The 25,939-nt window shown below is 41.5% G+C and overlaps 1 protein-coding gene and 1 pseudogene across 1 annotated transcript in view; both read left to right on the top strand.

The window, feature by feature from the left end:
• STK39 (serine/threonine kinase 39) overlaps positions 1 to 25,939 on the top strand; it is a 265,976-nt gene that overhangs the window by 182,006 nt on the left and 58,031 nt on the right. The window lies entirely within an intron of this gene.
• On the top strand, positions 1,960 to 2,060 carry LOC114230523 (U6 spliceosomal RNA; annotated as a pseudogene).

Genomic DNA, 25,939 nt, shown 5'->3' with positions numbered 1-25,939 from the left:
AATGTCACATGACCAGTCACTGTCCGTGCCAGGAACAGCACCCCAATATCCACTCACCCAGGAGTAGCCCCCTTGCTCTCCTCTCTCGTTATAAGCTCCCCCGTGCTCCGGCTGGCTGCTTTTACTTGCTGGACTAATCATATGGTCCCATCTCTGGGACTTTCACATCTTCCCTGAACTCTTCTTTCTCGTGAGCTTTTTAATGTCATTGCACAGATAGACATGGAGAGGAAATGTCTGGAAAGTAGTGGATACCATAAATAGCTTTGGTGGCATTGAAGTCAGTGTTAATTACGTGCTACCTTGGTTGTTGACAGCCTAAAATCTTCACAAATGCCGTAGTGGTTCAAGTTACCCTCTCTGACCGTGCCGAGGCTGTCTCCCTTACCCTTTTTTATATTCTACATTTCCTGGCTGCCGCTGAGGTAACCTGCCGCTCTTAGCATTCTAAAAACTCTCCGCTCTGGTTTTATTGGGGAAGGTTGTCTCTTAGGACGTGTCCTCCTGATCAGAGCTGAATAATTCCGAGGACTGTTTGCACAGTTATTTCAGTTCTCAGTTACCATGTCCCTGGAGATAATGAGCGGTAAGATCCCTCTCTCGGAATGTTGAAGGTAACGAGCAGCTTTCAGTTTAGGGGCTTTCTTTGCATTAACTTTTCTTTCCCCATTGAAACCAGACTTCTTGGAATATACGTTCAACTTTTTATTTTGCAATTCCCAGAGTTCTAGAAAACTTTGTTCTTCTGCAGTTGTTAACTGGTGGTATAGTGGGAAATCTCTGCCGCTCAGTGAGCTCCATTGGATGGTCTTTGTATTAGTTTTCTATCTCTGCCTTAAGAGATTACCACACACCAAGAGGCTTAAAACAGCACACGTATTATCCCACAGTTCTGTCAGGCAGAAGTCTAACCCGGGTCTCAGTGGGCTGTGTCCCTTTCAGGAGGCTCTAGAGGAGAAGCTGTTTCCTGGACTTTGGTTTGAAGACTTGTTTTTTGTTTTTTGGGGGGTTTTTTTAGAGCAGTTTTAGGTTTACATCAAAATTGAGAGGAAGGTATAGAGACTTCTCATGGTCAGGGCACAGGCCTGGGTTGCAGGCTTGATCCCCAGTGGGGGAGTGCAGGAGGCAGCAGATTGATGTTCTCTCTCATCTATGTTTCTCTCTTCCTCTCTTTCCTCTCTCTGAAATCAATAAAAACATTTTTTAAAAAGAATAGCCAAACTGTCTTCCAAAATGGCTGTACCATTGTGTGTTCCACCAGCAATGAATGAGCATTCTTGTTGCTTCACATTCTCGTCAGTGTTTGTTGGTGGTGGTATCATTGCCGGTGTTCTAGATTTTGGCCCTTCTAATAGGTGTGTAATGATATCTCATTGTTGCTTTAATTTGCATTTCCCTGATGACATATGATGTTCCACATCTTCTCACATGCTTATTTGCCATCTGTATACCTTCTTTGGTGAGATGTCTATTAGAGTATTTGGCCCAGTGCTCGCTTCAGCAGCACATATACTAAAACTAGAGGCCCAGTGCATGAAATTTGTGTGCGAGTACCATCCCTAGGCCTGGCCTGTGATCAGGGCCATCTTCCCCAGCTGCCCCACCCCCCGCCGCCACCCACCCCCGGTTCCCCATTCACCATCCAGAGATCGGAGCCTGACGGCCAGCGGGGAGGGACTGAGAGGTTGGCTGTTCCTGCCCGCTCACTGGCCCTGCCCCTGCCATGGGTCACCCTCTCTGTGGTGGGCAACCGGCTGGGGCCTTGGCCTGGCTCTACCCGCGTCCCCCGCCACCCATCTCCAGTTCCCCATTTGCCATCAGGCAATGGGAGCCTGCCAGCCAGGGAAAAGGACCGAGAAGTGATCAATGTGCCTCAGTGTGCCTCAATGTGCCTCATAGAGGTGGTCAATGTGCCTCATAGCGGTCATTCTGGTCGTTCCGCTATTAGGGTCAATTTGCATATTACCCTTTTATTATATAGGATTGGAATGATACAGAGAAGATTAACCTGGCCCCTTTGCAAGGATGACATGCAAATGTGTGAAGCATTCCATATTTTAAAAAATAAAATAAAGTAATAAAAGATTTGGCCCAGTTTTCTTTTCTTTCTTTCTTTGTTTTCTTATCATTGAGTTTTAAGATGAGAAACTCAATGTATGTTTTGGACCATTGTCCTTTATCACATATGTCTTTTGCAAATGATTTAATGAAGTCCAGATTATCAATTATTTTTTTTCATGGATTGTGCCTTTGGTATTGTGTCTAAAAAGGCATCATTGTACCCAAGGTCCTCTATGTTTTCTCCTAGCAGTTTTATAGTTTTGCATTTTACATTTAGGCCTATAATCCATTTTGAGTTAACTTTTATGAAGGATGTAAGGTCTGTGTTCCTTTGCATGTGTATATCCTGTTGTTCAAGTACCATATTTGCTTTAATCTATTGTCTTTGCTCCTTTGGTACAGATCAGTGGACTATATTTATAGAGTATACTAGCTTTCCCGTTGCAGGAAAAATCCTGCAATAGGATTTCCTGCTGCACTCTACCCCGCCTCCGTTCCTCCCTTGTCCCCCGCCCCGCCTTCTCCTCCAGCCCGCCCGCATTTCCCTTCGGCCCCGGCCCCGCCTCCGCCCCGCCCCCGCCCCGCCCTTGTCACCCGCCCCGCCTTCTCCTCCAGCCCGCCCGCGTTTCCCTTCACCTCCAGCCCCGCCTCCGCCCCGCCCTTCTCCTCCCCCCTGGCTTGCTTGCTTCTTCGAAGCTTTACTCCCTTCTGCAGCTCTTGGCTTCTTTGGACGCTGTCTTGATATGCAAATTAGCCGCCATCTTTGTTGGGGTAATTTGCATACTCGTCCTGATTGGTTGGTGGGCGTGGCTTGGCTGGTGGGCGTGGCTTAGGTGTAGCGAAGGTGCGGTCAATTTGCATATTTGTCTATTATTAGATTAGATTTTTGGGTTCTCTGTTCTATTCCATCTGTTTCACTAATACCACATTGTCTTGATTATTGCAGCTTTATAATAAGTCTTAAAGTTGGGTAGTGACAGTCCTTCAACTTTGTTCTTCTCCTTTAATATTTTATTGACTATTCTGGGTTTTTCACTTCTCCATATAAACTTTAGAGTAAGTTTGTTGATATCCACAAAATAACTTTCTGGGATTTTGATCAGAATTGTATTGAATCTAGTTGAGAAGAACTGACATCTTGACAATATGGTGGGTTGTTTTTTGTTTTTTTATCTAGGAACATGGAATATATCTTCATTTATTTAGTTCTTTAATTTCTTTCATTAGAGCTTTGTAGTTTCTCTTGTATGGATCTTGTACATATAGGGGTGGGTAAAAGTAGGTTTACAGTTGTTCATGTAATACAGTAATAATAATAATCCTATATAATAAAAGGCTAATATGCAAATTGATTGAACAGCTGAACAACTGGTTGCTATGATGCGCACTGACCACCAGAGGGCAGACACTCAATGTAGGAGCTGCTCCCCGGTGGTCAGTGTGCTCACACAGGGCTCACGCCTAGTGAGCACAGTGGCAGTGGCACTAAGGATGTCCAACTGACAGCTTAGGCCCACAACCCAAGAGGGTGCAGGCTGGGCTGAGGGACCCCTCCCTCCCTGAGTGCACAAATTTTGTGCACCAGGCCTCTAAGTGCAAGAATAAATTCAGTGTTTTGTGTACCCACAGTTATAAATCTACTTTTGCCCACCCCTATATTTGTTAGATTTATAACTAAGTATTCCATTTTTGGGGTCAGTGCTTATATAAATGATATTATGTTCTTAATTTCCAGCTTTACTTGTTCATTGGAAGCAATTGAATTTTGTATTTAAACCTTGAATCCAGTAACCTTGCTATAACCACTTGTTAGTTCCAGGAGTATTTTTTGTCTATTTCTTTTGAATTTTTTATATAGATGATCATTTTATTTATGAAGACAGTTTTATTTCTTTCTTCCCAATCTGTATGCTTTTAATTTTCTTTTCTTATCTTAATGCATTAGCTAGTACTTTTCCAGTATGATGTTGAAAACAAGTGGTGAGAGGGGACATCCTGGCCTTCTACCTGATCTTAGTGAGAAAGCTTTGAGTTCCTCACCATTAAGTACCATATTTTGGTGTAGGTATTTTTAGATATTCTTTATGAAGTTCAGGACATTCCCTCTATTCCTGGTTTCCTGAAAGTTTTTATCATTAACTTACCTGATCTTAAAAGCAGGGACTGAGGAACAGGTAGAAAATATCCCCTGTATTTTATGTAACAGCACCAATATAAAAACCCATCCCTTAAAAGGGATTAGAATTTGGCTTCGTAGAGTAACTGGAGATTATCTTCAGAGCTCTTGCTAACCTACTTATCTCAGGGAGTTTCCTAAGTGAGGTAAGTAGTTAAGTAACTTTAATCTCCAGAAGAAAATATGAGTTTTGGTGGAGTTTTTAATGCATTTGGGAACTGTAAAGCATACCTGGCCACAAAATACTCAGTCTTATCAGAACCTGTTAGTTCATTTTTACTTGCCGAAGTATCTCTCTTTCCAGGGAAGTGCTAGAGGGCTTCTGCCCTGGGTAAGAGAGCAAACCACTTTCTCTGACACCAGGAGCCCTAGGAGTCTGGTCTTGGTTTCCCACACCCATCAGTTTGGGCCAGGTGTTCGCACTGATTGCATAAGTCAGAGCAGCTGCAGTGGGTACTTTAAGATGACTTTTCAATTCCCTACATAGAAAATTTGTCTGTGTGCCAGCTGATTGCTTTGTTGTCTTAATGGAGAAGCTCTGGGTATTCAATACAATCAAACTTGCCAGTTTGTCTGAAATTGGTTCTAGATTTTCTTTCAGTGGAGTAGATGCAAGGTCAGCTCAGTGAAAATGCCATTGGGTTTCTGTACTTGGATACAATCTCTTTTTATGGCTTGATTGTACCATTTTGCTCCCTCAGAAAAGAGGGAGCTTTCTCTGAGAATGTTCAGATGAAGTATTAAGCCTTTAAAAGGCTTAAAATGAATGTTTATTACCACAGCATGGGCTATACCATTTTAAACTCTTAGATTGTAAATCACGCCAAGGATCCTTGTCACATTGGCCTTTTGACTGCATTAGGCTAACTGCTCGGTTGAAGGGAAGTGTAGCATTTGCTTAGAGTATTTTTAGCACTATCAAGGTAACTAAAATGAACCTTTTTGCTTCTCAAAATATTCTGTCTCCCTCACCCAGAAGACATAAAAGAAAATGAGGAACTGAAAAAAAAAATCAGGGCTACAAGTTATTCAATAATCCTTTATTCATTCTTTTGCAATCAGTTTATTGAATAATCTATACTTTCTGATGTAAAAAAATGAAGATTTTATTTTCCTTTAGTCGTTGACTTCAAACAGTTTTGTTGAACCTTCCATTCCCATCTTTTGATGGCATAATGGGCAATTGGCCATAATTTTCCAGTCAGTTAAGGTATAAAAAGTTGAGTCTAGTCCAGACTTCAAGCTTATGTCCAAATTAGCCTTTATACCCTCCCTCACCTGTCCCTTCTGGCTGAGAAGGGGACACAGTCAGCTCTTTCACCCTCCCCTTTCTGCACAACTTTCTCTTTTTAAAAAAAAAAAATGTATTTTTATTGATTTCAGAGAGCAAGAGGGAAACATCAATGATGAGAGAATCATCGATTGGCTGCCTCCTGCACACCCCACACTGGGGATCGAGCCCACAACCTGGGCATATGGCCCGACCAGGAACCGAACTGTGACCTCCTGGTTCACAGGTTGACGTCCAATCACTGAACCACGCTGTCCGGGCCAACTTTCTCCTCTTAATTGTCAGTTTTTCCTCTTGATTGCCTTCCAGTTGGTGGGGACCTCGGTGGGACACCCTGAAGAGTTCTGGGCCAGTTTCATTTCTTCCCTTCACCTTGCAGGTGGGAAAGAGGTCCCTGGGAATAGGGTTATGGTCAGATGGCTTGATTTTGGCTGCCTTCCAGCTGTCTTCTTTGGGACAGTAAGCCATGCGTATATGTAATCTCCATTGCTGCTCCTTCTGTCTGCTCTGCTGTCTCACTAGTTTTCTTCTCCTTGTTCAGGTAGTTAGGGATAGGACCACTTGATAAAATTTCCACATAAGCAGATAAGCACCTGGGAGTGAGATACCATCGCCCTTTCCTTGCAGGTACCTCTGTGTTGAGTGACTCTGTGGCAGACTCCCGCAGTAGGCTTGGTAGTGAGGGGTCCCAGCACACTTGTTGGACTGATAATTCACAACTCAAGGTTTCTTCTCATTCTGTATCTCAGCCCTGTTCCTCCCCCCTCCCCCATTTTGCTTTTATAGATAGGGGCTGAGGGAATCAGAGGTCATGGTTGGGTCTAGTATAGCCATATTGGCCACTTATTAATAAGCGCTGGAGTGGCAGACCTCTAACATTTGCAGCACTCTTTAGAATATGGGGAACCTGGTGCCTGTTTAGCTTAGCGTCCTGGGAACCTATTCTCAGGCAACAGGAAAAGATCCGCTCAGTATCCGCTGATAGTCATTCATCCTCATGTAAACTGAACCACTTCTAGGCAAGTTGCCATGGGGAATATCATGAAACATAACCCTTGGCTTTTAAGGATCATAAAACACTTTAGATTAAGGAAATAAAGACATAAACATAGGAAATATTAAATTATTATATTAGGCAGCGTGTGATGAATTGCTCAAATAAATATAATTGAGAATAAATGGTGTCGTTTTTCAAATACCTGTATCCGTGTCAGTGGACTAGTCCACCGAGGCTGCCTCTCTGACCTGTTGTGAGGGCTGTGGGAGTGTGGGAGTCAGGGCAGCGACTGGGATGCCTCCGGCTGTGCTGTTGAGCTCCCAGCTGTGCCCTGCAGAGTGCAGGAGTGGGAGGAATGGGGAGGAAATGTGAAAATGTACCCACACACAGTTTAGGACTAATGCGGTGTGTTTTTTTTAACCAGACTGAATTTTGAAATAAAATCATTATATTCTGTAACATTAGGGGAGTCTGTCACAGTTTCTGAGGTGTAAGTGAGGAATATATACTTGAGAATTGTACCTTTACTTTTCAAATATTAACAAGAACTCATAAGTAGCTTGCTGCTTTGTTTTCTTGTCCTTGTTATCAGGTTTATTCCTCTTCAGTGTATTCATTTATTTTTGTTCTATATTTATTTAAAAAGAGAATTTAAAATAATTACCCTTCTGGTAGTGGTCCTGTTAGAATTGTTACCGTGTTTGGGCTTTTCAGTATGGTTTGTTGGTTTGCCCAAGTTAAGTCTAAGTTTACCTTAAAGGGAAGTGATCTCTTAGCAATATCCTCATACACTCAACAGCATTTCGGGGACCTTTCCCTATTCCTCAAAAGTCAGCAGATGTTGCCCTGGCCAGTGTGACTCCATTGGTTGAGCGTCGCCCCATGAACTGAGTGGTCCTTGGTTCAATTCCCACGCACATCCCCGAGTTTCAGGCTTGATCCCCAGTAGGGGTCATGCAGGAGGCAGCCGATAGATGTTCCCCCTCCCCTCGCCCCCTCTTTTTCTTTTTTCCTCTCCTTCTCTCCCTCCCTCTCTAGAAATCAATAAAAACATATATACACATATATATATATGTATGTTAAAGTCAGCCATTGTTATCCTGCATAATTCAGGAGAAAAGGAGCCATGTACAGATGACACATCTTAAACGGCTAATGCATACATTGAGAGGCCTGTGAGCTGCTGTAAAGGATGGCAGGCTGTGGATGCCTTCCTGCCGGGCTCCAGCTCGCTGGTATCTCCCAGAAAGGAGCTTATTCACTTGTCTGGAGCCCTGATTTTTGCAGTTGCCACCAGGGACATCTCCACATTACCTGGTACTGGCAGCTAGCAGGGCTTACACTTGCAGCCCCTCAGGACTTTACATATTTGCATTCCTTTATTTATTTTTAAATTAAATGTATTGGGGTGACAGTGGTTAATAAAATTACATAGGTTTCAAGAGTACAGTTCTACGCCGTTAATCACCGGGAAAATGCAAATCAAAACCACACTGAGATAACACTTCACACTTGTCAGAATATCGGTTATCATAAAGACCGAGATAGCAGGCGTTGCCGAGGATGTGGAGAAAGGGGAGTGTTGTGCATTGTCAGTGGGACTGTAAATTGATGCAGCTACTGTGGAAAACAGTATGGAGGTCCCTTAAAATATTTAAAATAGAACTACCACATGATCTTGTAATTTTACTTCTGGGCATTCAAAGGAAATGAAAAGTCTTAATTCAGAAAGATATGTGCACCACGGTGTTTATTGCGGCATTATTTACATAACCAAGATATGGAAACAACTGAATGTTCATCAGTGGTTGGATGGATAAAGAAAAGGTTATATCTAATGGAATGTTATCCAGCGACAATAAAGAATGAAATCTTGCCCTGTGACAACAGGATGGACCTAAGGGCATTATGCTAAGTGAAGTTTTCAGAGAAAGACAAATACTATATGATTTCTCTTATATGTGGAATCCAAAACAAAACACACCAATCTCATAGATACCAGAGAACATTACAAAGAATGGGGGGTGAGGGAGGGTGACAAATGCTTTTTGTTTGTTTGTTTCAATAAATTGAATAATTGTTTTAAAAGCGAGTCAATGAACAAAATAAAAATGATGTATTATAACATGTTGCATATATGCACAGGGCTTTAAAACAACCTCTCTAGAGAACTGAATATTTTTACAAACTGCTGTCCTCCCCCCAATTTGAGAGGTTGCTTTTCACTAGTTAAATCCTCAATAACAATGCCCATGCTTATATAAAGAATCGTGTGGGCATTGATTTACCTAAAGTGGTTCTCACTTTGGGGGATTTCTCTACTGGACAACCTTCAGCCTTTTCTCATATAAAAAAATGGAAGTTAGAATCCCCTATATTTCAAGTATACATAAAAATGCTGCCCAAAGCACAAGGTCAGAAAGTGTGGGAAGTTAAAAACCTTCACAGAGTAGCATGTGCTTCTGAGGATGTTCAGCAGAGAAACCAGGGAAGGACTGAGAAAGGACTGGGGTGGCATTCGCCGTGGCTTCGACAGGGTCAGAGGTGGGGCCTGTTCCGTGCCTCCACCATCATTGTAAGCTAAGGATCCCTCCCTGCTGCATCCCTCCCGCGAGGAGAATCTGCAGAGAAAACTCACATTCGCTTTGCTTCCCTGTTTTAAGATTTGGAAGCAGCTGCAACAATGTTTAATCAAGCAGGGAAATATTGTTTAGCTATGTTTGGAGGGTTGCTTGCCTGCCCTGTTTTCTGTACATATGCACTTAATTGCTCCTATCACTGCAGTTTATATTTATTTTCAATTAAAACTTAGGAATCATTAGCTTCCAGATTAGACTTGCCTCTATTAGTTATTGGTGGTTTTTTGTGTTTTGTTTTTGTTTTGCTATCAGAGACTAATACATAAAACTCCTCAGGTTAATTAATTCTGTTTATTCAACAAACAGTTTTTTAGTGCCCACCATATGTCAAGCAGAGGGCTTTGGGGGTACAAAAACAAGTCAAGTTAAAAGGTAAAGGGAATGTGCTCTCTTTTCTGAGTGAAAGGCGGCCTTTGTGTTGTGGTAGATTGTGGTGGTTGACAATTGATTGGGTGCAGTCAGGCATTAGGGACAGATGGATGGAAAAGGTAACAGTTCTTAACCTTTGTGAGGGATGGCTGTAGATTTTTAAAAATCAGATTATGCTAAGGCGTGCCTACCCCACCCCCCAGTGAATATTTAACATTACACAGCATTTTGTGTGCAGTTTAGGTGGGTTTGCCGATTCTCAGAAACCCACCCATAGACCCCCAAAATCTCCTTGGTTAGAAGAAGGGAGCTAAGAATTAAGGCCCTTATCACCTGCTGTTGCTGCTATTATTTTCCATGAATGCCAGACTCCATCAAACCCCTACCTTTGAATCATGCTAACCTGGCTTGAAATATGTGTTTGTGTTGTCACGTATTTGTTGGCTGTTCTGAATATGCCAAGGGCCGGTTGCTCATGCCTACGGTAGAGTGTAGGCTATGTGCAGAGGTAATTTCTAGATAGAGAACTCTTTCCTGGATAGATGGGGCTGATATGAATCCAGCAGCAGAGCAGAAGAATGAAAACTGCCATAATTATTCACAAAGTAATTGCTTTGCATTTGACCCCTGTTTTAGTTTTAACTTCTGCTTATTGGTCATTGAAATAATTAGATAACCGTGAAAATTGGAGCAGGGAAGGATGTTAAGCACTGGTTCAAGCTAGGAGACATGAACGGATATAAAAACAAAACAAAACAATAAAACTCATGCATTTAACTCTGATGTCCTCTGAAGCCCCATAAGCTTCAACCAGCAGTCTCTCTCCGGAGCCTCTGCCTCCTGCTTGCTTCCCTTGCTCCATTCCCAGAGCCCTAGATCACACTCTGGCTTCTTATCTTTGACTGATTTGTTTTGGTGAACCTCTTGGATTTCCTTTCTGAGTTGCTTTTGGTTCAGGCGTAATTCTCAGGTCTGCTTTCTTTTGTACCTGGATTTGTGTCCTTCTTGGTCAGAGGCCAGAAATACCCCACAGGAGCCAGTCCCCAGGCTCTGCATGAAGAAATGCCGGTGGACTTGGACATGTAACTCATGTAAAATTACGGGGAGGTTTATGTGCTCCACAAAATAGGTGTTTTGAGAGTATGTCACCCACCTGTTGGAAATGGGGGAGTAAACATTGTAAGAAATATATATTTTAAAATTGTGTTGTTTTAAAATAAGCAGGAATCACTTAACCAGAGGAACTTGGTGATGTGCATGGAAAACATGTTGAATCATGACTTGGGAAAAGGAAATTGATGGACATAGCATAGAACTGTGTAGAGGAGCCAGAACTGAAGTAAGCATTGATTTAACCATGTGATGTAAATGAATGGTGTGTTATTTCTACCCTGCCTTTTTTCAGAAAGGAGTTGAGATAACTTGCAATATGAAAACACAAAGTAGGAGAAAGAAATGAGAAGCATTTTGAGAATGGAAAGAGAATTGGACCAGGAACCCAAAGTGATAAAATTACAATCACTGAGAAGTAAATTTAGCTCTAGCTTCTTGGCAACCAGGAAATTACAGTTATCTGTATAGTTAGTTCTCTCCCGATAAAAGTAAACCTGTACAATTAAAAGATTATATAGAGAGGCAGGCTTTTGCTTGAAACTGAATTCAAGAGAAGTTTATCTTATGGTTCTTTTTTTTTTTAACATGTTTTTATTGATTTCAGAGAGAGGAAGGGAGAGGTAGAGATAAAAACATCAGTGATGAAAGAGAATCAATCAGCTGCCTCCTGCATGCCCCCTACCAGAGATTGAGCCCGAAACCCAGGCATGTGCTCTGACCTGGAATCAAACCATGACTTCCCGGTTCATGGGTCAACACTCAATCACTGAGCCACACCAGCCAGGCTCATGTTTCTTTCTATAAAGAACATTGGATGACCTATTGTATTTTTTTGCAAAAAGTACAAGTGTTCTTGAATTGCTTTTTCTTAGATTGACCCTCCTTAGAAGTCAAGGGCTTGTCCTCATTGAATTATAGCATTAAGTTAATTCTTTAGGGGCTAATTTAAGTTCATGTCTTCTTTCTTTCTGCTGATCAACCCTGAGAGGGCCTTAGCTTAGAGAAGTTAAGGAAATGCTTTTGAAAGGGAGAGGTTAGTCCAGGGTAAGAGTTTTGACAATAATAATTTTAAAAAAGCCCTTTTGCAGTGTGCAGATGGAAGGAAATTCTTATGTGTAGCTATTATATGAGCAATAGCAATGCTGCGGTTCTCATAGGAACATTCAGGAGGCTGATTTGTCTGTCATCCAGACAGAGGAGCCTTCATTTGCAAATGTGCTTCAGAGAAGGAACGGTGGGGATAGATCATGCAAATTTTTAAAAAATGAGCCTCTAATACCTTTTCCCAACTATTCAATTTACATATGCCACAATATTCTAAACCACACAGTAAAGGAGAAGTGCTTTTCGTATGGGCAGATCACATTGCAAGTAGATGTGATCAATGGCTTCCTCTTCCATCAGCCCGAGGTATATCCCTTGGAACTTGCTGCATTCTAACTACATCTGCAAGAGTTTGACTTTAAGAGTTGGAAAGATTAGGTACTTTTCATTTTTGTGGTAGCAAATGTTTATCATCACAAACAATAATGTTGGGTTTAGCATGCTAATATTTTACTTGTTAGAAACAAAGTCAAAAAGATCCTGTGATGTTCTCACTAGGTGGTAAGCTCCCCGCAGTTAAGGACCAGGTCTGTTTGGTTCACAGCTATGTGTCTGTGCCTAGCACAGTTTCTGCCTAAACAGAGCTTAGTAAACACTTGCTAAAAAATACACTGAGTGGCCAGATTATTATGATCTCTGAACGCATAATCTGGCCACTCAGAGTGTGTGTGTGTGTGTATATTAGAGACCAGGCACATGAATTTGTGCATGGGTGGGATCCAGCCAGCCTGGCCAGGGGGAGGGGACATGGGCGGTTGGCCAGCCTGCCTGCTGGTCGAACTCCTGGTCGAGGGGACAATTTGCATATGAGCCTTTTATTATACAGAATATATACTGAGTGGCCAGATTATTATGCGTTCAGAGATCATAATAATCTGGCCACTCAGTGTAAATGAAGCATAGTTTTACCCATATGCTATGTTAAATAGGCATAATACCAAGTAATTTTAAAACCAAGTATTATTTAGATCTACTCATGAAAGATATTGGAAGGAGCCCTTTGAAAATAGAATTGATATGTTAGGCTATATTAGAAAATGTATTATATCCTCAATTTCCATAATGCATAAAATTTAAGGGGGCGTGTGCAACTTGAGTTTCCATGTGCTAAAAGAGAGCTCTTTTCACTAAGCCTAATTATTTTGGATTCATCCATGTTGTTGGATGTGTGAAGAGCTCCTTCCTTTTTATGGCTGAGTATTATTTCATTATATCAGCAATTTTCAGCTGGTGTGCCACAGCAGGCACACTGGTGTGCACAAGAATTCTTCAAACATGCAGTACCTGACTCTCTAGTCAGGGCACTGACCTCTTTTCCCTTAGATTGTCAAATAAAGTTGACAATAGCCAACACGACAACAACTGTCTGATGTGAATGAATCAAAATCACACCTATCATTTTTGTCAAATTTGCAAAAAATATATTTTATGGTGTGTTGCAGAATTTTAATAATTAGTTTATGTGTGCCATGAGATGAAAAAGGTTGATAATCACTGTGTTATATGGATTTACCCAATTTTGTTGCTTTATTCACCTGTGGGTGGACATTTTTATTTCAGTTTTGTACTATTATGATTAATGCTGGTATGAATATTCATGTCCAAGTCTTTATGTGTACTATACTTTGATTTCTCTTGATTTACTCAAATGATCATGAATTGTAGCACAGCTTCTCTTTCAAATCTTAGTGAATCTTTTTAAAGAAACTTTTTATTCCCCTGCCTTATAAATGTAATAGGTGTTCATTAGAGGAAATTTGAAAAATTCAGACACTTATAAAAAAGAAAATTACCCATCTAACCACCATTCAGGGATAAGCACGATGAACATTTTGGTGTATTCTTCTGTTTCTTTTACTCAGATTTTTTTTTATTCCAATTATATTACACTTGCTTTTTACACTTAGTATTACATTATCACCATTTCTCATGTCATTAAAAATCCTTTATAAATAACATTTTAATAACTATGTAATATTGAATCCTATGGTTTTTCCACTGAAATTTATATAGCTATCTTTCTATCATGGGAGATTTAATTTGGTTCCAGAGTTTTGCTACAAAAGAAATGCTCTAAAGATTGCTCTTATTCAAAAAATGTAGATGTTTAATTCATTTTTTAATGTTGGATTCATAGATGTAGAATTGATATAGCAAGGGATATAACTCTTTTAAAATTCTGGAAACATATTGCCAACTAGCTCTCCCAAAAGGTAGTATAAGTTTTTACTCTTGATAGCAGTGAGGGAAGGTCTGATAGACTGTATCCTTGTGAGATTTCACATTTCCTATTCTCACTTTATAATCTTTGTTAATTTTATTGGCTAGATTAAAAAGTAGTTATTAGATTTTTCAGTTTGCATTTCTGCTGAGCCAAATCTCAAAATCCCCATGTGGACAGAGTCAGAGAGGGCATGACAAGACTCTAAGATCATTACAGGGTTTCCACACCCAGTAAAATAACTTATTCCTTGTAGATGGAAATTGGTATTTCTATTATTACTCTCAAAGAATTCACACCATGTCAAAAAAAATGTGTATTAGTTTTAACAAAGCAAGCCTATGGCTTACCTCTGGAATTGAAAGTTGATTGTGATGATAGAAAGAAATTAGGTTATTCAGAACTTATTGTTCTTAGCAATTACCTCCTGAAGCTCGGTGATCATTATTTTCTCTTGTGAGTGTTCTCAAAGGATCCCTTTAATAATGAGATACTGAGGAGTAGCCTCTTCATAGCCATCTCTTTGTTTCTTCTCCTTTCCTAACTTTTCCCTAAAAAGCCTTGTGCATGCTCTTGCCTTCGCCCTTCTCTAATGGTGGCCAATAGGAATCCTGTTGCTAGGTGTCTTAACTGGCTGGTAAAAAGCAGAAGCAAGGCATCTAAGGGAAACCTTGACTTATGAGTATCCAGTGGATATTGCTCTTCTGAGATATGTCACCTTCTCCCCTTAAAATCTCTGCTCATAAACCTGTTGAATAATTATCTGAATAAACGTTTTTTGTTCCAATAAGAACAGTTAAGCCCATTTTTTAGAGAGAGCTAGGCAGAGCTATTGGGCCAATACTGTTTTCTCAATTCGAGGGCCAGAGTCAGGCTTGCCTGACTCTGGAAGAAGTCAATAATTTGATACCTGTTTTACCCTGAAAGCACATGGTGATATGCTTCTCACTCTGCTGGAGTTCTGTAGTATAACCTTCTAGTGATGAACAGTCACTAGAAGAGGTAAGGATGGGGTCCACTCTGTGAGCCTTCTTCACCAGCCTCATCATCTTTCAATGAGGGCACTAAGCCCTTTCCCTGTATAGCCTCCACGTACCGCCACATACATAGACATGGGCTAATCCCACAGAAAATACTCCGAGTTGTGCATTTTCCCTTGGTAAACCTGTTCTCATCTGTCCTAATGTAAGAAACCTGCAAAGTGACAATGAAATTCCTCAGGCATTTTGTTCGTAGTTTGATAGACTTGAATTTTCTCTATGCTAAGCGTATACTTGTGAGTTCATTTTAGGAAATGTGGACTCTGGGAATGACTTTGGCTCTGTTGCCTCTAACGTCATAGCATAAGCAGTGCCCTTACTCTTTATGTACATGTGTTTAAGGAGAGGCTGGTGGGATGGGGAGTAGCAGGGTATGATAGGGTAGACATCTGAAAGAAGTTTTCATGGTCCCAACGTCTGGATGAGAGTTCACCTAAGGGACAGCACACCAAACACTGTAGCGTTTCTTCCCAGGCCTGGATTCTGGGATTGGACGTAACCTACTGAGCACACATGATGCATTGTTTCACCTCCCCAGGTTTGCACCTTGCCTGCATGTCCCCTGAATAGCTAAACTGAATGAGTTGTTCTGCTTACCTCATTTTTAACTCACCGTCAGTAACTTCTCCTTTAGTACCCAGATTTGATCACATCTACTCAATTAAATGGCATATGATGTATTTTGTTTGAAGTTTAAAGAATTATATTTGATGCATATTTTTACTTATTTTTGTCAGAAGAAAGGAAAGGCAAAGTAAAATATCAAACTCTTCTCTGATTTTCTTTTAAGAACTACCCATTAGGATATTTTAGAATTGTAAGAGTAATATTTTGGTTTTAAATTATTATTCCAAAACTAGAGGCCCAGTGCACGAATTCAAGCACAGGTGGGGTCCCTCGGCCTGGCCAGTGATCAGGGCTGATTTGGGGGAATGGGGGGTGCAGCCATGAGGTTGGCCAGCTGCTAGAGGTTGACAGTTGGCTGTTGGAGTATACTGACCACTAGGGGGCAGCTCCTGCCTTGAGTGTCTTCCCCCTGGTGGTCAGTGTGCATCATAGCAACTGGTCAACCAGTTCTTGGTGGCTTAGCCTTTAATATATATAGATTGAAAGGAGTTTGTAAGAAAGCATGTTGTTGATCCCACATCAGGAACAGAAGTGAAATTAAATCACGTCCTAACGTGTCCTGAGTAAAGCAAGGGCATCATCAGAGGCAACCTTATTTCTGGATTTGAAAACTCCTCAGGAGTGGAAATCTTTTTTCATCTGTAATGAATCAAGAGTGTGAACAGCATTCTGGATATAGGAGGTTCCCAGAACAGGCTCGTATCAACAGCCAACTAGGACACCGATGCAAAGTCTTTCAAGCACACAGCTGTTTGGCAGCCTGATCCAGGCTCTAGTTCACAAAAAGCTTTTTCAGGTCATTTTAAAATGTTTTATTAATGGCCCATCAACAGGCTGGAGGAGGTCAGTATGCTGAGGCACAGCTAAAAAATGAGTGCCATGCTTTTTTCCCTCCCACTTGGCCCAGTGGGAGATCCTATTAGTGTTCTGAAAAGTTACATAATTAGCTTGACACCCGCTGCTCATTTGGTGAGCCAAACTGGTTTTTAATGTTCAGAATACAAAACACGGAAATGCTATCTTCACAGCACTCCATGCCGTCACTGACAGCCGAGAGCATTTCTGAGTGACAGGGCCCTAATAACCGTGATGATGGGAGCCACAATTAAAAAGCACTCTGAGCTTGGGGCACTGTTCCTTCAGGCCTGCCCGAGTCCAAAGAGGCCCTGGATGGTGGAGAGTAAATAGTATGACTGACATGTGCCCTGCGCTGCCTTCTGGTGCAAAGGAAGGGAATTGCCAGAAATCCTGGCAAATGAATGCTTTTCTTACGTCCCTTTTCTTAAGGAATTCCCCTCACTGGGCAGAAAGTTTGCATACCTTAGGCGTATTTCCATCTTAACTGCTATACTTCTCTACCTCCTCATATACTATGATCTTTGACTTGACCAAACCAAGTAGAGAATAATTCATTCTCACTACCAGGAGAATTCTCTGGTCCTCAGGTGTCTACTGCGCCCTCTGAGGATTATTACCAAGGATTCCAGAGCAGCCCCAGTTATCTAGCTCTGTTTTCTTCAACCCTCAGCCGGAAAGTGCCATTCTCCAACACCAAATGACCAGGCCACATTTATTCAAGCATTCTTGGGATTCTTAGGGGGATATAGAGACCTGTACCCTTTGAAATCTTGCTATAGATGTTGGGGTTTATGGTGAGAATCTACTGTAAGATTCAGTGGAGGTCTGGACACGTACCTTCCTGCTCAGGTTAGGTGAAGGGATGAGAAAGAATGGATCTCAGGGCAGGGCCCAATATCTGACATGGAGAAACTCAATGGCTGAAGATTATATTTATTCTTACTGTTGTTGTTATTATTTAGCCAGTACTGACTGCTTGCTGTATGTCTGTCATTCCCTGTGCCTTCTCACACCTAATCCTTTTAGCTACATATGAAGTAGTTGCTGTCATTACCTTATGATGCAGATACTAAGACTTGGAAAGTTAAGTGAATTGCCAGAGGGTCTCACAGCCAGTTAATGTTACAAGTCAATGTTACACTTGGCATTTAAATTCAAGAATGTTGTCTTCAGAAACCAAGCTATGACAGGCTGAATGGATCTAATAAAAAAGCATGTTTTCGCCCAGCCAGCATGGCTCGGTAGTTGAGCATCGACCTATGACCCAGGAGGTCAGGGTTTGATACCGGTCAGGGCACGTGCCTGGATAGCAGGCTCGATCCCCAGTGAGAGGCAGCCTATCGATGATTCTCTCTCATCACTGATGTCTCTCTCCCTTTCTCTCTCTCTGTCTCCCTCTCTCTGTCTCCCTCTCCCTCTCCCTGTCTGAAGTCAATAAAAATATATTTTTTAAAATCATCAAAATGTGAGGCTATAAAATATGGATTCCATGACTCACACATGAATATCAATTTCATTATTTGACAACAGCACATATTTGAACACAGGCAAACAATGGTTTTGAGCACTAGAATGAGGTCATATTACATGAGTCTCCTTTTGGGTCTGTCAGCTGTGCCATTCATGGTGAGTGGAGCTGCACCATTGCAGAGTTAGCTTCAGGATTAAGCTGGGGTCTTTCCTGTTTTGGCGATTTATAGGTACTTGGAATTTTCCAGTTAGGATGGGTTGGCTTCTATGCCAGGTGATCAATGCCATTTTATTTACTTTACCTGGGACTATTGAAGGGGGAGGGGGGGTAGTGTTTTTTCCCCCTGAAACATTGTAATAATGAGTGCCCTAGATTAGTGCTCCAAAGACCAAGAACAAATTTAGTGTTAACTAAAGGTATAAGTGCCGACTGTTAAACACTTGGCCAGGTTCAGACGGGAAGAAGACGGCATCGCACAGTGGTTGCGTCTGAAGGGCACTGGCAGTCGTGAGAAGGAGCTGTGCGTCAGGAGCAGCAGAGGGGCCTTCGAAGGGGCACCCGTGAGGAGCAGATGAGCCCGAGCTCCTGTTTCCCTTCTCTCCCTGGGGCAATCTTCAGATCTGAAAAGAAAATGTAAAAATACCTGGAGACACTTCAGATGCTAGCCTTCACGGTAAATCACATCATGCAAATAACGGACTCCTTCCCACCGCCCGGCCTTTCTGGGGTCTGTTAACCCAGAGGAAGCTTCCCACACTCTGCTGACAGGTCCCCGCCTGCTCCTCGTGGTTTTTCAGCCCTGGAGTCAGTGTCCCTCACTACCAGAGAATCACACAACCTGAAGCGAGTGGATGGGGTTTTGTTATTGTTTGTTTTTGTTTTGTTTGCCTTGAGAAAGTGTTGGATTTTTTTATTTATTGTTTTTACATCATTCAGAATGAAAGTCCTGCCCTAATCGAGCCTTCTGACAAGTGTGGCTGATGTGCTCTAACAGACATTATTCCCTCCTGATGCCCTTCACCAACCTGTCAGATGCTGAGTAACTAAGATTATTTTGCTGAAGTGATTTCAGGGAAATCCAGCTTGAGGTTTGGTGATGTCTTTGTCAAAGGGTCAGCCACACTAGACTGGACACACACTCACTTATAGGCCATTTCTGTGTAATGGATCAGGAGGGGAAATGCTTGCTCATTCTCATCTATCACTAATTTGATTGTCTTAAGACACCACCTGTGGAAAAGCCCGGTGGATTCTGCTTACATTTCTAACCTAGAGGACCCTGATTATTCATTTGCCCTTCATACTTATCTCTTTTGTTGGGTGGGTTTTTTAAACCCAGTTGAAAGTTATCATTTTTCCCTTGAAATATGCTGATGTTTCATATAGCCTTCCCTGGATATGACTATACATATAAATTGATAGGAAAATGACAAGAATAAGAAAGTTAAAATAGAACGTGGTTTCTGCTACTTTTGTGACCACCTGGCTAAAGTTGAAAGAATTTTATAGTTGTCTGCTCACTTTATAGTAGTGCAGCTCATCCTGATGTTCTTCTATGGCTTTAACCCTCTTGATTAGTAGCACGCATTCTTTAAAACTTTTAAGCAAAATGTTACTTACCCTTTCTCTGTTCCGAAGCAACCACGTTTGGTGTTCAGCTGGGCATGCATGCAAGTTCTTGGCCAGACATAGAGCTTCCTTTTGAAGTTCAGATACCCAGCAGCCCACCTCCCTCAGCAGTTAGTTAGCCAACCCTCCAGGAGAGGAGGTAAGTCAGCCTCCTACATGTTCACAGAATGTTACCCCTGCTGCTGGTGCATGTTTTAGCTAAGGTGAAAGACCTGTGTTTAATCAACACACAGACTTGTCAGGTGCCTTCGTATACTTGTCAGTGTTCAGTCATGGAATCGCCCATTGCAGAATTTGACAAAGATACTTTCGGGGCATCAGGAAGCAGTCAATGTAGGCCATTCATTTCCTCAGGTTCTTGGAGCTTCCTTTATTGAGGTAAATCACCAGGAAACAATGTACCTCAGCTATATTATTTCCACTCTCAGCAGAAATGCCATTACTCAGGTAAGATTTAATATTGTGCCTTCAGCACATGGGAGAAAACATTCCCATCTTTTGTACCACCTAGTTGAAAACATTTATATTAAAAAAAGTTTGTTTTTTTACAACACAGAGTTGAAGACATTACTCAGTGTCTCTTATAAAGTGGCTTCCATAAAAAGTTTCTCCTTGGTATTAATGCTAAGGGGAAAACTTGGCCTTGCATGTTTTCTTTTTTGATAGAGTAAGGACTGTGTCATGCAGTATCCCTCCCCACTATTTTCCTGCGCTTCGAGCAAAGCTGAATGCAGTGCTCCATGGGCTTGATGCCATGTCCAGTATGTGTAGTATCTCTTTCACCATTCTGTTGTTTTTAATAATCAAATGCTCAATTGTATATTTGGTTTAATTTTGAAACTACTTACCATCCTTTTTGCAAGAATTAAACCAAATAAACTGTTGGCAAGGAAGGGATAATTGCCCATAATAATTTGAGTTTGTAGCGATTTGTCCCTTAAAGAAGCACTCTTCCATTACCTTGAAAATTTACTCATTCTGGACCAAACACCTCTCCGTATACTGTATCGATCTGTATAAATACCGTACTTTCCGGCGTATAAGATTTTCCTGGGTTAAAAAGTCGTTTTATACGCCGGAAAATACGGTATATTGGACTATATTGATGGGATTAAATATAATAAGATGACTATAAGATTTTCCTGAGTTAAAAAGTCGTTTTATACGCCGGAAAATACGGTATATTGGACTATATTGATGGGATTAAATATAATAAGATGACTATAAGATTTTCCTGGGTTAAAAAGTCGTTTTATACGCCGGAAAATACGGTATATTGGACTATATTGATGGGATTAAATATAATAAGATGACTTTTTAACCCAGGAAAATCTTATACGCCTAGTCGTCTTATACACTGGAAAATACGGTATATCTGCCATGCTCTAGCCAGTTAGCTCAGTAGTTAGAGCATCAACCCAGGGACTGAAGTGTCGCAGGTTCGATTCCCACTCAAGGGAACATGTCTGGGTTGCAGGCTATATCCCCGGTCCTGGTTGGGGCGCATGCAGGAGGCAACCAATTGATGTGTCTCTTTCACATTAATGTTTCTGTCTCTCTCCCTCCCTTCCACTCTCTCTGAGAAGCAATGGAAAAAATATCCTTGGGTGAGGATTAAAAACAAAAAAATAAATATACCTGCCATGACATGATGTCTAGAGCCCAAGTGGATACTCATGGAATCCATGGCTCAGAGCTGCCTTTACATTTTTAGTATAATGGACTTGGCATGTTGACATGGGAGCCTGGTGCATTGAGGAGAGGTATCCATCAAGGAAACATTAACAAGTCTGGGTTTTCTGCAGTAAGCCCTGACACGCTCCAAACTTTAAAGCACAAATGATGCTAACGAAGGCTGCTTCTATATTTATGTCAATGGGTTTCCATTAAGAGACACACACAAAACCCCCAACGAGTAAGTGTACTTAACAGCTTTCCTCTGCTAAAAGATGTGAACTCTGGTTAGGTGTAATGTTTCTGCGCCTACCAGCTGTACATATGATTGTGGTTTTTATGTGGCCGCTCCATTTCCCTTTCACCCTCCAGCTAAAAAATCAGTTCAATAAATATATTCACAGGACATTCTAAATCTGAAAAGGGCTGCTGCCGATGGAAATAGAGTTCTGTAATCTTGACAGAAAGCAGAGCCCATACCCAGTAATCTGTTCACTCATGAATGACCTCAGCTGGGATGCAGCACATTCAATTTTTTTGTAGGTAAAACAGTATTAAAATTTTATGTACTAAGCTCTGAAGTAAATATGACAAAATGTTGCCATTTTAAAAGTTCTGGATGGTAGGTCATGTGTATTTGTTTTATTACTCTCCACTTTTCTGTAGGCTGAAATGTTTTTCATGATTTTTCCAAAGTATGTACTGGTGAGAAAAAAGAAATCTGTTTGTTTAGGCTGGAGAGGGGGGTAGAGAGAGGGCGAGGAAACAGCCATGCCCTCTACCTGGGGATTTACAAGAGGTTTCTGTTAAAGAAAAAAATCCCTTAACTTAGTTTGGATTATTTCCATATGGAAAGTATTCTTTGTAGACAGTAAAGGCAGTTATTTATGATAATATTTTTGCATGTGATTTGTTCATTGGTGTCACAACATTTTACAGAGTGTCAATTTCTGTATGCAGGGCTCTGCCCACGCACCTCTAATTTAGGCATCAGCTGTGTGAATCAGATGCAGCCAGCCTGCTCCCTGCTGGTTACCCATCTAAAAGGGTCCCTCTGGCTGCCCGATAGCCAGTGGGATGCAGCAGGTCCTTAGCCTGAGGTTTTAGCTGTAGAAGAACCTGCAGACAACCAGTGTGGAGGGTCAGATTACTTAAGATATGTCAAAATACCTGATTGGAAGAAAACATTGCATGTGGGTGCACACATGTACGTACGTATGTTATTCCCCTCTTTTTTTTTTTTTTTTTTTTTTCTGTTCTTAAAGGGGACAGGAGGAGGACTTCCTGATCTATATGGCATTGGTCTTGGGCTGTGTGATGCTGCATGGCTCATTATAGATGAGAATTCTGGATGCTACCAACTTTTAATTCTTAGGTCATAGGCATATTTCTGGGCATCTGGAAATACAAGGCCGAAAGGAATTTTCACTTTCACTTTTTAGGAGGCTCACTGGTCCCAAAGGCTCTTTAGAGGCAAGTCAAATGCAAGGCCAAGAATTGGGGGGAGGGGGGGTAATATGGTTCAGTATTCATACACTCTTGGAGCATATGGCTCATGGTGTGTGGAGATACATACATATGTCTAGGGGAGCTTCCAGTTCAGACAGGGCTTTGGAGCCTGGGGCCGGTAGGCGCAGCCGTGGCTCTGAGCCGCTGTTTCTGCCACCTCCTCGGTTATGGGTGAAACATTCTCGTCTGTAACATCTCTCACTGCATGTGCTTCTCAACCAGGGGCAGGGGTGTCACTGGCCGGGCGGGGGTGGGGGGATTCTTTCTGCCTGCACTTTGGGAACCACCAATGGAGAATAGAAAGCAGTCATCCGGAAATCTTCATCCCACGTTTGGGTGCCATTTCTGCCATTAATGGCTCCTGGGATAGGCCTGACACCTGGTAGGTGATCAGTAGGTGTTTATGAAGTGTGGCCTGAATTAACCAGCTGTGTAATCTTGAGCACGCCACTTAATCTCTTTGGCTTCAGTTTTTTCGCCTGCAGCATGAGGCAAATGGCTTAGGTGACTTCTAGGGCCCCTTCCAGTTGTGAAATTTTATGATTCCGTGATTGGACCTTTACTACCTCCAAGGAGATTGATTTGACAGGAATGTTAAGGGTGAATGAAGTGAGGGAGAAAATGCCCCTTTGTCTGAATTAGTCTGATATTTCTTTCTTGACTACTATTTTTAAGAACTTATTTAACGTGAGGTTTTCCTGGTAGTTTTACCTTTGTCAGCTGTCATTCTCTGGGTAGATGGTAAACTCTTTTAAGGACTAGAGCCATGACTTCCCCCCTGCTTCTGTGTGCCTCAAAATATAAGGCACCGTCATGCCAAACAGCAATGCGGGGGGTCCGCACAGTGTTCACACAGCTCATCTAACTCAGGAGGGAAGCATTACCTCCCCTCTTTCCTGCAGGGGACAGTGAAGATGAGGGGTGAATGGCTGAACTGCCGCTGAGCCCAGCTGACTGGTCTCCGTGTGAGTCTCCGGTTTTGAAGCGGTCTGGTTACCTGACTTCAAGACTCGGCTCTAGGAAAGCCCGGAGGGGAGCATAGACTGTGACAAAGCAGCCACCAGCCTGGCCATGGAACCTGCTTTTTCCTGTTCCCGATCCTTCTGTTTCTGGCCTTATGTGTAGGCACCCTTCAGCTCATTCTATTGGCGTCGTTTTTCCCATCTTATTAAGTCCAACAGTTTTCTTCCTGGGCTACAACGCATTCTTCTGTCAAAGATTACCCTGGTGCTCTGGAAGGTAGGGCTCAGCCAGCACACTGAGGAGTGGCAGGTTCGATTCCCAGTCAAGGGCATGTACCTGGGTTGCAGGTTTGATCCCTGGCCCCGGTCAGAGTACATGTAGGAGGCAACAAGTTGATGTGTCCCTCACATCCATGTTTTTATCTTTCTTCCCCTCCCTTCCTTCTTCTCTCTCTAAAAATCAATGGGAAAAAATATCCTTGGGTGAAGATTAACAACAAAAAAATAAAAACAAAACAGATTACCCTGAATAATAGGTCCCTCAATAGGCCCTTTTTCTTTTTGCTATACATTTCTAATTTCTTTATGTGTGCATGGGTGGGGTCTGTGATTGTGAATAAAATATCCTCTGTTCATTAAGTGACTTATTCTCTCTTTGGCAGATAATAGTGATCAGTTCTTGGTCAGTAGTGAGTTTCAGAGAAATCGATGATTTGAGAAATCTTAAGGGGGTATAACCACAGGTCATGTTAGATGGATGTTACCACTATTTACTGCCACCAGGAGCAGAGAGAGAGAAGTTAATTTGAAAGGAAACATGATGCATTCCTTTTGGGTGTGTCGTTTTCTGGTGTCTGTTCAGACTTTGCATGAAGCATTGATCTCCTCTGTGAGGGCAACCAGGTAGTTGAGTGACAGGCGTTGGAGGGCTAGTTTTACACAGTATTCTATTGTACCTTTTGATTTTTAAACCATGTAACTGTAGCGCCTATTTTAAAAAATTTTTCTTGCCTCAGCCCTGTAGGTATTTGCATTTGTGATGCAGCATATACATACAATGAGAAATGAGAGGTTGAGCCTTTCCAAATTTAAGAGTTTGGGTTTTTGGGGTGTTTTTGTGTGTGTGTGTGTGTGTGTGTGTTTGTTGTTGTTGTTAAGATTTAAAGGGTTTTTAATAAAAGTTATCAAAGGTGGCCTGGGTCTTGAGGCTGTCACTCTCAAGTTTTTAATGTTTCCTTTATAATTACACAGACTTAGTTTCTGGCCTTAAATCATCATACCTATTTTCGGCTTCCCTGAAATCAAGGGTACCCTGTGCCATATCAATTAAAGTAAAAGTACTTTCAATTAAAGGTGTTAAGTATGAGTCTGAAAAGATTAATTCTTCATAAAAGGATGACCTTCAGTAGTTAGATCCAATTAGGCATTTTTCCAACTATATTTCATCCTGATGGGGCAAGTCGACTACTCACAATCAATCACTGTGATCTTTTCAAAGGTGGGTATTTAAGGTTCAGAGTTATAAAAGAATGACTTGACTAGGCAACCTCAATACCTTGAGCTGCAGATGTAGATACGAGATCGTGGGTGTTGGATAGTACTTTTGTGGTATTAACATTGAAAGAATCGGGGTATTCTAAGTACAGTTCTTACACCTGTCTTCTTATGGCCAAAAGTAATATTTTCTTATGAACAAAATAATTTAGACTGATCAAAGGACAGAGAAGAAAGGAGTAGTGACATAAATGAGCATCAAACCAAAGTCCTTTTCATCTTATTCTTCTTCTGTCATTTCAGTATGAAATCACTCTAAACACTTGCTTTCCTGTGACCCTTTTTTCTTATTGGGTAGTTTTAGTTCTAATTCAACCTTTGCTGATATACAGCACACAAAACCAAGGCTATTAGATAAATGAATGCTTGCTGATATTTTTATGGTAGCGTAAAGTTTTGGGTTTGTTTTTTTTTTTCTCAAAAGCAAAAGGAATTGAGCATTTCTATATGTACAAGGTATTTTCAATGTAGAATTCTTGGTCCTCATGCTGCTACTCATTAAATTTGTATACTTGGAAACGCCTTGAACATACCGAAAAACTGGAAAACAAATAATATCTGATTTGTGTACCTCAGAGGTTGATTGTTGGATAAAGTGAGATTTGATTCATGAGATTTGATCAGTGTTTCTCAGAGTGGGGTCA

The sequence above is a fragment of the Eptesicus fuscus genome, chromosome 11 (assembly GCF_027574615.1).
Source record: "Eptesicus fuscus isolate TK198812 chromosome 11, DD_ASM_mEF_20220401, whole genome shotgun sequence".
Lineage (NCBI taxonomy): Eukaryota > Metazoa > Chordata > Mammalia > Chiroptera > Vespertilionidae > Eptesicus > Eptesicus fuscus.
The sequence above is the reverse complement of the archived record's forward strand: the minus strand, read 5'-3'. Positions and strand labels throughout refer to the sequence as shown.